This window comes from Bombina bombina, chromosome 3, assembly GCF_027579735.1.
Source record: "Bombina bombina isolate aBomBom1 chromosome 3, aBomBom1.pri, whole genome shotgun sequence".
NCBI classification, from domain to species: domain Eukaryota; kingdom Metazoa; phylum Chordata; class Amphibia; order Anura; family Bombinatoridae; genus Bombina; species Bombina bombina.
In genome coordinates, this window is record NC_069501.1 from 1,238,980,253 (window position 1) to 1,238,995,007 (window position 14,755).

The 14,755-nt window shown below is 41.2% G+C and overlaps 1 protein-coding gene across 2 annotated transcripts in view; it reads left to right on the top strand.

The window, feature by feature from the left end:
• The window catches only part of WDR73 (WD repeat domain 73), a 114,123-nt gene that overhangs the window by 72,154 nt on the left and 27,214 nt on the right, over positions 1-14,755 (top strand). The window lies entirely within an intron of this gene.

Consider the following 14,755-nt stretch of genomic DNA (forward strand, 5'->3'; position numbering starts at 1 on the left):
CATAATGAATAAGGGGGACTACATCAGAGGCACATAATGAATAAGGGGGACTACATCAGAGGCACATAATGAATAATGAGGACTACATCAGAGGCACATAATGAATAATGAGGACTACATCAGAGGCACATAATGAATAATGAGGACTACATCAGAGGCACATAATGAATAATGAGGACTACATCAGAGGCACATAATGAATAATGAGGACTACATCAGAGGCACATAATGAATAATGAGGACTACATCAGAGGGCACATAATGAATAAGGAGGACTACATCAGAGGCACATAATGAATAAGGAGGACTACATCAGAGGGCACATAATGAATAAGGAGGACTACATCAGAGGGCACATAATGAATAAGGGGGACTACATCAGAGGCACATAATGAATAAGGGGGACTACATCAGAGGCACATAATGAATAATGAGGACTACATCAGAGGCACATAATGAATAATGAGGACTACATCAGAGGCACATAATGAATAATGAGGACTACATCAGAGGCACATAATGAATAATGAGGACTACATCAGAGGCACATAATGAATAATGAGGACTACATCAGAGGGCACATGATTAATAAGGAGGATTACATCAGAGGCACATAAAGAATAAGGAGGATTACTTTAGAGGGCACATAATGAATAAGGAGGATTATATCAGAGGGCACATAATGAATAAGGAGGACTACATCAGAGGGCACATAATGAATGAGGAGGACTACATCAGAGGGCACATAATGAATGAGGAGGACTACATCAGAGGCACATAATGAATGAGGAAAACTAATAGATTTCTGATCAAATGAGACCTCTCAGTAAAGAGCCATTAGATTTTGTATATTGTCCAAATCTTTCACCACTTGCTGAAAGTGCGCTAAAGTGTTAAGGGCGCCCTGTTGTGTCCGGGATTGGTTAGTTAGTTCCAATAGGTTGATTCCCTATTACAGCTATTGGCACTGCTCTTGCCCAGCTTATAAAAGATACTTCACGTGTTACATCTTATTGCTGGTTTTAAATGGCAGAAATTACAGTGATGGTGGTTAATGTTACATCTTTATGTTCATCAGTTCTCCATAAGTTCAGCTTGAAAGCAATTAAAGGGACAGGAAACATCAATTTTCTTTCATCAGTTGGATAGAACATACAATTTTAAACAACTTTCCAATTTACTTCTACTATTGAATTTGCTTCATTATCTTGTTGTTCTTTACTGAAGGAACAGCATTGCACTACTGGCAGCTAGCTAAACACATCTAGTTAGCCAATTACAAGAGACAAATGTGTGCAGGCACCAATCAGCAGCTAGCTCCCACTAGTGTAGGATATATGCATATTCTTTTCCATCAAGGGATCCCAAGAGAACAAAGCACTTTTGAAAATAGAAGGGAATTTAAAAGTATTTTAAAACGGCCTGCTCTATCTGAATCATGCAAGTTTAATTTTGACTTTCTTATCCCTTTAAAGGGACAGATATCTAATGCCTTTACTACCTATTACCCAGCTTTGCACAACCAACATGGTTATATTAACATACTTTATAATCTTTAAACCTCTAAATGTCTGCCTGTTTCTAAGTCCCTAAAGACAGCCCCATGATCACATGCTTTTGTATTTGCTTTTCACATCAGTGGAAGCTAGTTCATGTGAGTCATATAGATAACATTGTGCTGACGCCCGTGGATTCTAACAACAAAGCACTAATTGGCTAAAATGCAAGTCAATAGTCATGTGATCAGGGGCAGTCAGAAGATGCTTAGAAACAAGGTTATCACAGAGGTAAAAAGTGTATTAATATAACTGTGTTTTCTGTGCAAAACTGGGGAATGGGTAATAAAGGGATTATCTTTCTTTTTAAATAAAAAAAAAAATAATAATTTGGACTGACTGTCCCTTTAAGTACTCCATGCAATAGTATAGTGATTATCAGGAGTATGTTATTAGGCTCATTACATTCCTCCTCCTGGAAGACAATTATGTCCTGTTCTTAGAGGATTTCTTTCTCCAGAGACGTGGGACAGCTATGGGGACAAAGTTTGCCCCCTCCTACGCTAACCTGTTTATGGGTTGATGGGAGCTGTCTTATGTTTCTGGAGATGGGAAACCCATTTGTAGTCGGATCTTTATTTATAAGCAATTTATTGATCTCTGACCCATTGGTGAAATAATTGTTTACCTAAGCTAAAATAGGGTAAGCTTATTGTTTACTCATGAAGTTAAAGGGACATGAAACCCAATTAAAAAAAAATTTCCCATCAATATTCAGATAGAGCATGCAATTTTTATTAACTTTCCAATTTATTTCTATTATCTAATTTGTTTTGTTATCTTTTGTATCCTTTGTTGAAAAGTATACTTGGGTAGCATCAGGAGCTGCTGATTGGTGTCTGCACATATTTTCCTCTTCTCGTTGGCTTTCAGCTAGCTCCCAGTAGTGTATTACTGCTTATTCAACAATGGCTACCAAGAGAATTAAGCAAATTATATAATTAAAATGTTTTAAATTTTATGTTTCTATCTGAATCCTGAAAGGAAAATTTTGGGTTTCATGTCCCTTTAACTCAGACCAAATGAATGGATGTAACCCTAAATAGAGATGTCCATAACTCCAGGGTTACAAGTACGATATATAGAAAATGTATTGAGGGCAACAAACTTTTGCATATGATAAGTAATCACCCCTAACGCGTTTCATGGTATTCATAATGGTCAATTTATGAGACTTAAAAGAAATTTTACAGAAAATGAGTTGTAGTCTTAAAAACAGACTGTTTTTGAGGAGTTCGTCAGAATCTATCATTACTAAAGCATATGATGAAGTCAAATCAGTAGATAATTCGACGTATGTAATTCCTACAGAGCAGGACTTTATATGCTTTTATGGACATCCCTGGTTAACACTAAGTTTGTCTGTTATTATATGTTGCTTGTACTGTTTTTAATGTTTTCAGGTACTAGACTTTGTAAATGATGCTCTCTGAGAGGTGCTGCAACAGTTTTTCTAAATTATTGGCGGAACATTGACGTCAGACAAGTGCTCAAATGTCTGCTCGAGAATGATCCGTTTGTTAAAGCAGAGAAGAGTGAATCAGTAACCTTCCTAGAATACATTCCCTCTGAAAAAGGGCTACAGATGGGCAGTGAGAAATTAAAAGCAATCCTGTGCTGGAAAAGGCCCATAGCTTTAAAAGGCATCCAGTGTTTTCTGGTTTTTATCATTTCAACATGCGCTTAATTTGCAGTTATTAAGCGCTGCCGAATCTGTTGGCGCTCTACAAATAACTGATAATAATAATAATTAGTGTCTCAATTAGCAGCATTAACTAGAAAGGGGGCCAATCCCCATTGCTGGCCCCATGAAACTGAAAGAGCTTTGGGGGGGGGCGGAGCCTGTACTCAATGCGGCAGGTTGCATCTTAGTGAAGCTCTCAGAGCCAGAATCTAGATTTATAAGTTTAATTTAGCAAACACTTAATTTCTTCTGTTATGTGTGATCAGTCCACGGGTCATCATTACTTCTGGGATATAACTCCTCCCCAACAGGAAATGCAAGAGGATTCACCCAGCAGAGCTGCATATAGCTCCTCCCCTCTACGTCACTCCCAGTCATTCTCTTGCACCCAACGACTAGATAGGATGTGTGAGAGGACTATGGTGATTATACTTAGTTTTTATAACTTCAATCAAAAGTTTGTTATTTTTCAATAGCACCGGAGCGTGTTATTGCCTCTCTGGCAGAGTTTGAAGAAGAATCTACCAGAGTTTTTACTATGATTTTAACCGGAGTAGTTAAGATCATATTGCTGTTTCTCGGCCATCTGAGGGAGGTAAAAGCTTCAGATCAGGGGACAGCGGGCAGATGAATCTGCATTGAGGTATGTAGCAGTTTTTATTTTCTGAATGGAATTGATGAGAAAATCCTGCCATACCGTTATAATGACATGTATGTATACTCTACACTTCAGTATTCTGGGGATGGTACTTCACTGGAATTACTCTGCAAAAAGTACATTAAACCTTTTAATAGGTATTTATTATGTTAAACGTTTTTGCTGGAATGTAGAATCGTTTGCATTTTCTGAGGTACTGAGTGAATAAATGTTTGGGCATTATTTTTCCACTTGGCAGTTGCTTGTTTTAATTGTGACAGTTTCGTTTCTCTCTCACTGCTGTGTGTGAGGGGGAGGGGCCGTTTTTTGGCGCTCTTTGCTACGCATCAAAAATTTCCAGTCAGTTACTCTTGTATTTCCTGCATGATCCGGTTCATCTCTAACAGAACTCAGGGGTCTTCAAACTACTTTGAAGGGAGGTAGATTCTCTCAGCAGAGCTGTGAGACTTATATATTGACTGTGATTAAAAACGTTGCTCTGTAATTTTTACGTTTCAAATTTAATTATTGTTACTTTACTAATGGGAACAAACCTTTGCTAAAAGTTGTGTTGTTTTCAAGGATTGATGCTATAACAGTTTTTTCAGTTCATTATTTCAACTGTCATTTAATCGTTTAGTGCTTCTTTGAGGCACAGTACGTTTTTGTTAAATAAGATTGTAACCAAGTTGCAAGTTTATTTGCTAGTGTGTTAAACATGTCTGATTCAGAGGAAGATACCTGTGTCATTTGTTCCAATGCCAAGGGGGAGCCCAATATAAATTTATGTACTAACTGTATTGATGCTACTTTAAATAAAAGCCAATCTGTACAAATTGAACAAATTTCACCAAACAGCGAGGGGAGAGTTATGCCGACTAACTCGCCTCACGTGTCAGTACCTGCATCTCCCGCCCGGGAGGTGCGTGATATTGTGGCGCCTAGTACATCTGGGCGGCCATTACAGATAACATTACAAGATATGGCTACTGTTATGACTGAAGTTTTGGCTAAATTACCAGAACTAAGAGGCAAGCGTGATCACTCTGGGGTGAGAACAGAGTGCGCTGATAATACTAGAGCCATGTCTGATACTGCGTCACAGCTTGCAGAGCATGAGGACGGAGAGCTTCATTCTGTGGGTGACGGTTCTGATCCAAACAGATTGGATTCGGATATTTCAAATTTTAAATTTAAATTGGAGAACCTCCGTGTATTACTAGGGGAGGTTTTAGCGGCTCTTAATGATTGTAACACTGTTGCAATACCAGAGAAATTGTGTAGGTTGGATAAATACTTTGCGGTACCGGCGAGTACTGACGTTTTTCCTATACCTAAGAGACTAACTGAAATTGTTACTAAGGAGTGGGATAGACCCGGTGTGCCGTTCTCACCCCCTCCAATATTTAGAAAGATGTTTCCAATAGACGCCACCACACGGGACTTATGGCAAACGGTCCCTAAGGTGGAGGGAGCAGTTTCTACTTTAGCTAAGCGTACCACTATCCCGGTGGAGGATAGCTGTGCTTTTTCAGATCCAATGGATAAAAAATTAGAGGGTTACCTTAAGAAAATGTTTGTTCAACAAGGTTTTATATTGCAACCCCTTGCATGCATCGCGCCGATTACGGCTGCGGCAGCATTTTGGATGGAGTCTCTGGAAGAGAATCTTAGTTCAGCTACGCTAGACGACATTACGGACAGGCTTAGAGTCCTTAAGCTAGCTAATTCATTCATTTCGGAGGCCGTAGTACATTTAACCAAACTTACGGCTAAGAACTCAGGATTCGCCATTCAGGCACGTAGGGCGCTGTGGTTAAAATCCTGGTCAGCTGATGTAACTTCTAAGTCCAAATTACTTAATATACCTTTCAAGGGGCAAACTTTATTTGGGCCCGGTTTGAAAGAAATTATCGCTGACATTACAGGAGGTAAGGGCCACGCCCTGCCTCAAGACAAAGCCAAAGCTAAGGCTAGACAGTCTAATTTTCGTCCCTTTCGGAATTTCAAAGCAGGAGCAGCACCAACTTCCACTGCACCAAAACAGGAAGGAGCTGTTGCTCGTTACAGACAAGGCTGGAAACCTAACCAGTCCTGGAACAAGGGCAAGCAGGCCAGGAAACCTGCTGCTGCCCCTAAGACAGCATGAATCGAGGGCCCCCGATCCGGGACCGGATCTAGTGGGGGGCAGACTCTCTCTCTTCGCCCAGGCTTGGGCAAGAGATGTTCAGGATCCCTGGGCGCTAGAGATCATATCTCAGGGATACCTTCTAGACTTCAAATTCTCTCCCCCAAGAGGGAGATTTCATCTGTCAAGGTTGTCAACAAACCAGACAAAGAAAGAAGCGTTTCTACGCTGTGTACAAGATCTGTTATTAATGGGAGTGATCCATCCGGTTCCGCGGTCGGAACAAGGACAAGGGTTTTACTCAAACCTGTTTGTGGTTCCCAAAAAAGAGGGAACTTTCAGGCCAATCTTGGATTTAAAGATCCTAAACAAATTCCTAAGAGTTCCATCGTTCAAAATGGAAACTATTCGGACAATCTTACCCATGATCCAAAAGGGTCAGTACATGACCACAGTGGATTTAAAGGATGCTTACCTTCACATACCGATTCACAAAGATCATTACCGGTATCTAAGGTTTGCCTTCTTAGACAGGCATTACCAGTTTGTAGCTCTTCCATTCGGATTGGCTACGGCTCCAAGAATCTTCACAAAGGTTCTGGGTGCCCTTCTGGCGGTACTAAGACCGCGAGGAATTTCGGTAGCTCCGTACCTAGACGACATTCTGATACAAGCTTCAAGCTTTCAAACTGCCAAGTCTCATACAGAGTTAGTTCTGGCATTTCTAAGGTCGCATGGATGGAAAGTGAACGAAAAGAAGAGTTCTCTCTTTCCTCTCACAAGAGTTCCATTCTTGGGGACTCTTATAGATTCTGTAGAAATGAAGATTTATCTGACAGAAGACAGATTAACAAAGCTTCTAAATGCATGCCGTGTCCTTCATTCCATTCAACTCCCGTCAGTAGCTCAATGCATGGAGGTGATCGGCTTAATGGTAGCAGCAATGGACATAGTACCCTTTGCACGTCTACATCTCAGACCGCTGCAATTGTGCATGCTGAGTCAGTGGAATGGGGATTACTCAGACTTGTCCCCTACTCTGAATCTGGATCAAGAGACCAGAAACTCTCTTCTATGGTGGCTTTCTCGGCCACATCTGTCCAGGGGGATGCCATTCAGCAGGCCGGACTGGACAATTGTAACAACAGACGCCAGCCTACTAGGTTGGGGCGCTGTCTGGAATTCCCTGAAGACTCAGGGACAATGGAATCAGGAGGAAAGTCTCCTACCAATAAACATTCTGGAATTGAGAGCAGTTCTCAATGCCCTTCTGGCTTGGCCCCAGTTAAAAACTCGGGGGTTCATCAGGTTTCAGTCGGACAACATTACGACTGTAGCTTACATCAACCATCAAGGAGGGACAAGAAGCTCCCTAGCAATGATGGAAGTATCAAAGATAATTCGCTGGGCAGAGTCTCACTCTTGCCACCTGTCAGCAATCCACATCCCGGGAGTGGAGAACTGGGAGGCGGATTTCTTGAGTCGCCAGACTTTTCATCCGGGGGAGTGGGAACTTCATCCGGAGGTCTTTGCCCAAATACTTCGACGTTGGGGCAAACCAGAGATAGATCTCATGGCGTCTCGCCAGAACGCCAAACTTCCTCGCTACGGGTCCAGATCCAGGGATCCGGGAGCGGTTCTGATAGATGCTTTGACAGCACCTTGGAACTTCGGGATGGCTTATGTGTTTCCACCCTTCCCGCTGCTTCCTCGATTGATTGCCAAAATCAAACAGGAGAGAGCATCAGTGATTCTAATAGCGCCTGCATGGCCACGCAGGACTTGGTATGCAGATCTAGTGGACATGTCATCCTGTCCGCCTTGGTCTCTACCTCTAAGACAGGACCTCCTGATACAGGGTCCATTCAAACATCAAAATCTAACTTCTCTGAAGCTGACTGCTTGGAAATTGAACGCTTGATTTTATCAAAACGTGGTTTTTCTGAGTCGGTTATTGATACCCTGATACAGGCTAGGAAGCCTGTTACCAGAAGGATTTACCATAAGATATGACGTAAATACCTATTCTGGTGCGAATCCAAAGATTACTCCTGGAGTAAGGTTAGGATTCCTAGGATATTGTCCTTTCTACAAGAAGGTTTAGAAAAGGGTTTATCGGCTAGTTCATTAAAGGGACAGATCTCAGCTCTGTCCATCTTGTTGCACAGGCGTCTGTCAGAAAATCCAGACGTGCAGGCCTTTTGTCAGGCTTTAGCTAGAATCAAGCCTGTGTTTAAAACTGTTGCTCCGCCATGGAGTTTAAACCTTGTTCTTAACGTTCTACAAGGAGTTCCGTTTGAACCCCTTCATTCCATTGATATAAAGTTGTTATCTTGGAAAGTGTTATTTTTAATGGCTATTTCTTCGGCTCGGAGAGTCTCTGAGTTATCAGCTTTACATTGTGATTCTCCTTATTTGATTTTTCATTCAGATAAGGTAGTTCTGCGTACTAAACCTGGGTTCTTACCTAAGGTAGTCTCTAACAGGAACATCAATCAAGAGATCGTGGTTCCTTCCCTGTGTCCGAATCCTTCTTCAAAGAAGGAACGTCTTCTACACAATCTGGATGTAGTTCGTGCCCTCAAGTTCTACTTGCAGGCAACTAAGGATTTTCGACAAACGTCTTCCCTGTTTGTCGTGTACTCTGGTCAGAGGAGAGGTCATAAGGCTTCGGCTACCTCTCTCTCCTTCTGGCTTTGTAGCATAATTCGTTTAGCCTATGAGTCTGCTGGACAGCAGCCTCCTGAAAGAATTACAGCTCATTCTACTAGAGCTGTGGCTTCCACTTGGGCCTTTAAGAATGAGGCCTCTGTTGAACAGATTTGCAAGGCTGCAACTTGGTCTTCGCTTCATACTTTTTCCAAATTTTACAAATTTGACACTTTTGCTTCTTCGGAGGCTATTTTTGGGAGACAGGTTCTTCAGGCAGTGGTTCCTTCTGTATAATGAGCCTGCCTATCCCTCCCGTCATCCGTGTACTTTTGCTTTGGTATTGGTATCCCAGAAGTAATGATGACCCGTGGACTGATCACACATAACAGAAGAAAACATAATTTATGCTTACCTGATAAATTCCTTTCTTCTGTTGTGTGATCAGTCCACGGCCCGCCCTGTTTTTTAAGGCAGGTAAATATCTTTTAAATTATACTCCAGTCACCACTTCACCCTTGGTTTCTCCTTTCTCGTTGATTCTTGGTCGAATGACTGGGAGTGACGTAGAGGGGAGGAGCTATATGCAGCTCTGCTGGGTGAATCCTCTTGCATTTCCTGTTGGGGAGGAGTTATATCCCAGAAGTAATGATGACCCGTGGACTGATCACACAACAGAAGAAAGGAATTTATCAGGTAAGCATAAATTATGTTATTTTTGGCTCTGAAATAGATATTCTGCAAGGTGTACAGACATCCTTTAAGAGCTGATGTTTTGATAGTGATTCTGCCTATGCTCTTTGGGTCAGCTACGGGACAGGCTTGTAATCGGGACTGGAAGCCATATTAGCAACTACGCAGTAACCTGTGAAACAGAAAAAGATCCTGAAACAGCTAGGGAACGTAGGTCTGGGGCTCCCGCATTATTACTCCCCCCCTCCCCCCCCGAACTCCGGGGTTACGATATCCTGTGACAGGATAACAACTGAGGGAAGTCACCCATGGTTTTACTGGGACTGTAATAATCTGTAAATTTCAATTTCAACATATATGCTCACTAGACTTAACAACTATTGACATCTGCCTGCCTGGGGTCTCATGGAGTCGGTCATGATCGCTGTGGAACAGTTTGAACGGGATATAAAGTCTCTACTCCAGAGGCATTTTGAAGAGCTAGAGCAGGACCTGTGCAAGATTCTTAGGCCACTGATCTCCCCACAGACTCCGCAGGCAACGGGGACGCTACGCACGATTGACTCTGGAGGAGGATTATCTGAGATGATTTCATCTGGAGCTTTGCCGCAGCCGACAATTTCAATAACCCCCGGGCAGGAGGTTTGTACCCCCGCCTACCTGAACGCTTCCCTAATTGCAACCTCGGCACTGATGACCCCCGATATCCATCTAAAGGCCACAGAAGTAAAGCACAGCCTGCAAGCAGGCCGGCGGAGCCCGGCTCCCACGAGTGGTAAACGGAAACTGGCATTACCATATTTAGGGGACTTGGAACCGGCGGAGGCCTTGACCCGTAAGTCATTTCTGATTCATATTGCCAGGCTAGCCACATGGATCGTAAGAGACTCTGGGGTTCTGAGGACACTGAGCTTGACACCAGAGAGCAGAAACCCTACATTTTTTTGGAACCTTTACTTCAGGGGACATACTGACTATTCATGGTCTCTTCAGAGAAGCGGGGTAGGTTAAAGCATTATAAGGATACTGATTTTCATAAGAGTACCCTAAGGGACATTGAGGGGACTTCCTTTTGACAAAGCTCCATGCCAGTTTAACAGCTCTACTGATTGTTTTTGTTTGTTTTTCTTTTACTGCTTCTTTCACCAGCTGAGATGCTACGACGTATGTAATTCCTACAGAGCAGGACTTTATATGCTTATATGGACATCCCTGGTTAACGCACAACATTTTAATGTTCAACACTAAGTTTGTCTGTTATTATATGTTGCTTGTACTGTTTTTAAAGTTTTCAGGTACTAGGCTCATCGTTGCTGTGTACTACCTTAGTACTGCTGGGGCCCTTTTCAACTTGAGGCAGTCAGTCTTATCGGTCTAACAGCATAGTGATATTAGATATATTAGCTAGATAAGTCCTTTTCTAATACGCAGCAGCATATATTTAGTTCCTAACTCACTCTAGAGTTCCAAATACAGCCTATTTGAAGTGTACATTGCCTGAGGTATACCCCCATAACTAGATTTAAGCTAAAAATAGGTCACCCGATTCCCCTCTACCAGGCTTTGCTCTTCCCCTGGCTCCCCATGTCCCAATATGCTGATAGTCTCCATTATTTTTTTCGTAGTGCCCGTAGGTGGAGGAGATCATGAGGATGTTCAGTCACGGTTTCTTGACTGTAGCACGGTGACTTACCTCTACCTTCTTTACAGCTATTCTCAAAACAGGCTATGAATAGAGATCCAAAAGCGGTCTCTTTCTCTTTGAGTTATCCCTAAAGTTTCCCACTATTTCCATATGCCTTGTTAATTGGTCCAGGAGAGACCACTATTAATTTATATGGGATTTTGTTTGATTACTAAATAGCTATGTTTATATGGGATTTTAACTACATAATACCTGGAAAATGTGAGGTTTTGTAAACAATATATGTGACTACTGTACTATAAGATGTTTTGTATAATCTTTATCAATGTCACTGTTGACGTATTATAATTGTAACCTTTATTTTTTTAACCTCAATAAAAATTTAAATTAAAAAAAAAAAGAAACTGAAAGAGCTTTGGCTTCTACTTAAGCCACATCTTTCTAATGTACTGCTGTTACCAATTTTTCTTTGTTCTCTTGGTATCTTTATTTGAAAAGAAGGAATGTAAGCATAAGAGGCGGCCCATTTTTAGTTCAGCACTTGGGTAGCGATTGGTGGTTACATTTAGCAACCAATCGGCAAGCGTTACCCAGGTGCTGAACCAAAAATGGGCCGGCTCCTATCCTTGCATTCCTGCTTCTCAAATAAAGATACCAAGAGAACGAATACAAAATTATAATAGGAGTAAATTAGAAAGTTGCTTAAACTGCCTGCTCTATCTGAATCATTAAATCATTTTTTGGGTTTAGTTTCCCTTTAACCCTAACCTATAAAGCACTCAACAGCCTCGCTCCTAACTATATTTCCTCTCTCATATCCCCCAAACCGTCCTCTACAATCAACCTCTGACCTATGTATTTACTCTCCTATTATCTCTACCTCCCTCTCCCGCCTCCAAGACTTCTCATGCACTGCTCTTGTCTTCTTGAACAGCCTTGTATAGTTTCAGACGCTCTACGGCCTTGTATAGTTTCAGACGCTCTCCAGCCTCGTATAGTTTCAGACGCTCTCCAGGCTCGTATAGTTTCAGACGCTCTCCAGGCTCGTATAGTTTCAGACGCTCTACGGCCTTGTATAGTTTCAGACGCTCTTTGAAACCGCACATATTCAGAGAGGCTTACTGTCTCTCCTCTGCTTTTCATCCGACCCAAAACAAATCTTGAACTACTTTGACTCGCTGCTGCAACTACAAAATCTTTGCGACAAGCTGCTGCCAACCTTATGTCTCTGTACCCTCAACCTGTAGATTGCAAGCTCTTTGCAGCAAGACCCATCTCCTCCTGTATTAGTTTTGTTGTCTATATTTGTATCTTATCACAAATCTTTAAATGCTATACCCCTATATGATAATAATACACAGCAGGGGATAAAGAATTACTTGCCATTAAGCTTGCTTTAGAAAATGGCAGCACCTACTGGAGGGAGTCCGTAAACCATTTCTTACCCTTACAGATCACCTGCTTTATATAGAATCAGCCTATAAATTAAACCAACTACAATCTCGATGGCCCCAGTTCTTTACTAGATTTAATTATGTGCTGTATTCCTGGAGCTAAAAATATCTCTGTCCAGACAACACATTGAGCTTCCATATTCTCTTCGGCAACAAGACCCTATCATTCCTGCACAGCGTACAGTTGCTTCTTTGACTTCTACAAGGTTGCAAGAGATACTCAAGATTAACGTCCTACAGATGTGAAAATGCCACCCTTAAAACTCTTAGTTGCTGAAAAAAATCTTTTTCTCATAGGGGGTCACCTTGAAGGTCTCTAAACAAACATTCTAGTGGACAACTTTTATAAGTAGGATATTGATTCCTTTCTAAACAACTGTGATGTTTGTGCACCATTCGGAAACCTTTGTCAATGTCCAAATTTGCTTAAAGGGACAGTTCACCCAAAATTTTTCTCCCGTTTTAAATTGTTCCCAATGATTCATTTTATCTGCTGGAGTGTTTTAAATTGTAGCTCCTTTACCCCTATTTTGGCATTTGAAATAGCTGATTTAGCTTATGGTATCCAAACCTATACTGAAAGTTTCTATACTGGAGTATGTTCTATTGAATAGCCTAAGTAAACACAGCCAGTAGAAGCGATTACACTCACAGTGGGGGGCATGATAATTAAGTAATTAAATGATAATTTTCCATTGTTCTCTCTAAGTATTGAGCTTTAGTTTTCCAGACAAATATAAGAAAGCAAGTGTGTGTACACAAAGTAATAATATAATGAGATATATTACCTGAAGCTCAACCTATTGTAATAGGCTGTGGTTTAAAAGCACAAAACCAGCTACTTCATATACACAAATAAACCTGAAAAAGCAACAAGTCATTGAAAATACATTAATATAAAAACTATTTTACAGTGTACTGACTCTTTAATACTCTTGGTATTCTTTGTTGAAGGGTAAATCATAGGCTCAGGAGAAGTTATGCACTACTGTGAGATAGCTGCATACATCTGGTGAGCCAAGTACCAGAGATATGTATATGTGCAACATTCAACAGCTAGCTCCCAATAGTGCATTGGGAGCCTACCTAGGTATGTTTTTCAACAAAGGGTACTAAGAGAATGAAGTAAATTTGATAATAAAAGTAAATTGCATAGTTGTTAAAAAGTGTATGCTCTGTCTTGAACCATGAAAGGTTAATATTGACTTTACAGTCCCGTTAAGAAAAAAGCTATATAGCATATTGCTTTAGATCAGGGGTATCAAGCTCATTGTATTCGGGGGCCACTGACTAAGTGTTCTTCTCCCCTGGGGGCCACTTGAAGAGAGTTAATGATCTGGAACTGGATATAATAGAAAGTGCAAGTGACATTTACCTAAGAAGTAGTGCTTGGTAGAAGCTGTAGACCACAATAGACATACACAGCTGTGTCTAGTGAGTGCCAAGTGAAGGGATCATTCTGGAACTGAATAAAAAGTGACATCTATCCAAGCAGTGCATAATGGGAGTCTACACTGGACAATGCTTGTGATTATATTTATCTTGTGAGTGCCTATATAGAACATCAACTTGCTACACTTCTTAGAACCCGAAAAAAAATTGATGGGGCCAAATTAATTATTTCCCTAACCTCCAGTATAAAACCTTTTAAAATCTTGCTTAGAATCTCAGTTTAGCACTGTTGATGAGTTTAGGCTGGGACACCCAGTGAAAGTGGCTGGGAAAAAAGGAACAGCAGACACTCCCCTCTTCCCTGCATATGAAATAACAGATAACATAAACAGGAGCCAGCAGGAATCTGTAGACATCAGTATACATCTGACACTGAGGCTTGGTTAAGAGTCTGAAAATCAGCACGTTCTAAAAAAAAAATTAAGCAAAACTGTACATTGTTACAAAAGCACTCCCATATGGGCTGTTTAAATGGATCATCTACAAAACATTTATGTAAAGAACAGTCTAGTGTACAACGTCCCTTTAACAATAGATACATGTTGGATTTTTACTAGGGATATGCACTTGGATCATTCGTTAGGATCCGAATTCACAAGAAGACTCGTGGCGTTCGGCTCTTTTCAGAGCATGATTTCTTCATGTGAAAGTGTAACATTCTATGATCTGGATTTGCACGGACTTAATGTGTTGATCTTTCAGAAGAAGAAATCCGTCTCTGAATGCCATGAGCAGACCCCGCCTTCTGCATTTGTATCCTAACGAAGCACCCGAATGCACATTGCTAATTTTCCCATAAGGGATATGGAAGCCTTTGCCTGACCATGTGACCTTGTTGCATATATAGAGCTTATTTT